Below are 3748 nucleotides of genomic sequence, written 5' to 3'. Positions count from 1 at the left end.
ACCAGTGCTCTGAGGTTGCCCAGAGAACCCTTTTTTCTAGATGCTTGGCTGGTGGGTCTGGCTCACATGCTTCAAGCCCTATTGATCACCTGATTTGGGGTGGGGAAGGAATCTCCCTAGCTCAGATTGTCAGGGACCTTGGGAATTTTCACTTTCCTCTGCAGCATGGGGCCTGGGTCACCTGCAGGGATCATCTGGGCATGTCACACCTAATCAACTCCCTGCCATTGCAGAGGCCTCAGGTATTGGTGACACCTTAATCTCTCCTGTTCTCCACCTGTGGCTATGTCACGGATACACAGGATCGGTGCTTCGCCCCCAGCTTTGGAACAGTCTCTAGGAGGAAACCCTCCAGTGTGCCAGACCCCTGAGGGGTCTCACTGTTCCTGCATAGGCTAAGCCTCACCGCCTACTTGAATGAACCTCTGGGGCTTCAGCCCTCCTGCTTTGCACCTTGAGCTTTGTTCAGCGAGTCCAGCTGAGATAGGCTCTTGGTAGAGATTTGTCCACTCTTCAGGGATTAATGCACCCCACCAAGCATTTGCAGTGTCACTCAAACAGCATTGTCAACAAAGTAGGGTGTGGAATGCAGCATAGGAAGTCCTTAGGTTAGCACAGAGAACTGAAAGTTAAAACATGGTCCAAGTCCCTTCTGGTTGGCCCTGAGCCCAGCCAAGCTGTAGGGAACCCCATTTTTTCAAGCTCTTTGTCTCTCTCCATCTCTCCTTGTTCAGATTCCAGGTGAGAGCCCTGACTTCTTCCAGCAGACAACCCCTGCCCCCCCCCCAGGTAACAATGCAGCACATAGGGGAAACTGAGGCACACACAGGCTTCATAAAAATATTGCAGAAATTCCTACTTCATCACTGGCTCACAACAGCTCAGTCTGCTGAGGACTGAAATACTTTAGTTTTACCCATGTTATCGGGCTCAATACAGGGGTAACCGAGTTAAATTTTATGTCCTGTATCGTACAGGAGGTGAGACCAGATGATCTAATGGTCCCTTCTAGCCTTAAACTCTATGGAACTATGACACTACATTTAGTCCCATCTAAACGTACCGTTCTTTGCAAGCTGAGTGCGATGGGTCCCTCTTGAGCTACAGGAGAAGACATGAACCAACTCACATGCTCTTAGGAAGCCAAGAAGCTTCTGAGACCCAGCCTGGGCTCATATTATCACTGTGATTCTGTCTCCCTCTTCCAGATAAAACTGGGGGAGGGGACTTGAAAGCCCTCACACTCCCTGTTTGTCTGGACCACATATGGTATTGCTCAGTGGTGTGAAATCTTCCTTCTGCATCGGAAGGCTGGAGTATCCAGCCAGGCCCTCTATGCCCCATCTTGCGTGTGTCATTCTCTGGGTGGTCGGACCCATTCAGCTTTAATGGCTTGCAACCACTGGTTTTGTGACTGTATCTAGTTTGTGGGCGAAGGTGTTGGAACTGTCTGATCCCTTCTCTTAGACCAACACACACAGCTCCTAAATCATATGTAGGGATACAGATTAACAAAGATGTCTTTCTAAATATATATATATGTTCTACCTCAACCACAAAATATCGGGTAGATGCAGGAATCACTGGGGGAAATTCTCTGTCCTGTGTTATGCAACAGGTCAGATTAGATGATCATAATAGTCCCTTACAGCCTTGTAATGTATGAAATGATCAATCACTCATGGTGAAACATGGGAATGGCTTTATTCCATCATGTGTGTTATCTGGACAATCTCTAGGACCTAGGGGGAAGGGATTAATTTTTCGTCATGACAAATACCCTTCCTATCATTTCCCCCAAAGCATGTTTTATTGCCTTGTTTCTGAGGCTGTAAATCATAGGATTCAATAGTGGTGGCATCACGGAATAGAACACGGCAGCCAGCAAGTCCAGATACAGTGAGGACATTAATTTTGGCCTCATGTAGGTGAACATGATGGTGCTCATAAATAAAGAAAACACTATCAGGTGGGGCAGGCAGGTGGAGAGGGCTTTGTACCTGCCGTGTGCAGAGGGGATTCTCAGCACAGTGGAGAAAATGTGAATGTAGGACACAAATATGGAAATAATGACCATGGAGCCAAAGACTGAGCAACAGATAAGAATCAAAATTTCATGATCATGTATATTACTACAGGAGACCTTTAGCAGCTGTGAAATGTCACAGAAGAACTGACCGATCACACTGGACTCACAGAAGTGCAGCCTGAAGGTATCAACAGTAAGAAAGAATGAATAGATTGTGCTGCTGACCCAGCAACCAGCTGCCATCTGGACACATGCACTTCTGTTCATGATTTCTCTGTAACGCAGAGGAAGGCAGATGGCTACATAGCGGTCATATGCCATCACCGTGAGGAAGGCCATCTCTGCAGCAGCAAAGCACACAAACAAAAAGATTTGGGTGACACATCCAGAGAAAGAGATCCGTCTGGTGTTGGTTAGGGAGTTGGCCATTGATTTAGGGACGGTGACTGAGATGTAGCAGAGGTCTAGGATGGATAAGTTGCCCAGGAAGAAGTACATAGGGGTGTGAAGGCGGTGGTTGAGGGTTATGACTGTGACGATGAGAAGATTCCCCATCAGGGCTGCCAGGTAAATGACTAAAAACACTGTGAAGTGTAAAATCTGCAGCTCCCGAATGTCAGAGAATCCCAGGAGAAGGAACTCAGACCTCGTGGTTTGGTTGGACATTTCCTGCCTGGGAGGTGCTCTACAGAGGGACAGGGGTTATGAAAGGAAGAAGAGAGAAATAAAGATGATTTTACTTATTGCGCTGCAGGAAAAAATAATAATATTGGACTTTGAAAGGTGAAAGTGACTGTGTATTCTTTATAAATCTCCCTAAATATCATTGTCTTACTGTTAGAGATATGGGAATAGTTTTCTGGCAGTCATTAATGTAGATCAATGTTGCCTCTGTGTCTGGATGATGTGTCCATCACAGCCAACTATTTTCTCAAACTTATTTGCTATTCAGAATCATTCATCCATATTAATTAACCCTTGGCAAACCCACTGTTTTGAACTCACACCTTTATTTATGGCAGAATCAGCCCTTACCTTTCAAGATGAAAGACACAGAAATGAGCTTCATAATTTCTATATGCAGTATAAATATAATTTCTATAGTCACAGCATTTCTTAATTCTGACCCCGTGACCCTTGCACAGCCCCCTCCCCTTCACGCCCTGCCTTCACTGACCCCTCTGCAGACCCGTCCTCCTCACCCCCTGCCTCAGTGATCCCTATGCAGCCCTGTCCCCTTCACACCCTGCCCTCAGTGACCCCTGTGTAGTACCAGCCCCTTATCAAAATGGAATTCAGAAAGGGAACATTTAGGATGACTATCTCAATGAAATCCATGAGTGTTAGCTGTATGAGCCTCTGGCTTATGCCCTGTATACTACGTAATAGCAGACCATTCCCTGGGTTGTTTAAATGTTATCTGGGCTAAACACTGGAACTCTAGCAGAAGTTTTTCCATAGTTACATGGAATACGGGGGGCTGCTGCACCCATAGAAGAAGTGGATGCAGTCCCACTGAAGCCAAAGGAGATCACCTTACTTGTGCTAGGGCTGAATTTTGGCCAAATAGTTTCACTTGTGTCTCTGCTGTTTGCAGTTTAAGAGGAACACGGGACTTGCCATCATGGATCAGAGACATGGTCTGTCTGGTCTCTAGCCATGGTCCGAAGCAGATTGTTCAGAGGAAGGTAAAAGCTGGGAAAGAAACAGTTCTCCACA

The sequence above is a fragment of the Malaclemys terrapin genome, chromosome 13 (assembly GCF_027887155.1).
Source record: "Malaclemys terrapin pileata isolate rMalTer1 chromosome 13, rMalTer1.hap1, whole genome shotgun sequence".
Classification (NCBI taxonomy): Eukaryota; Metazoa; Chordata; order Testudines; family Emydidae; genus Malaclemys; species Malaclemys terrapin.
Note: the sequence above shows the minus strand (reverse complement) of the source record.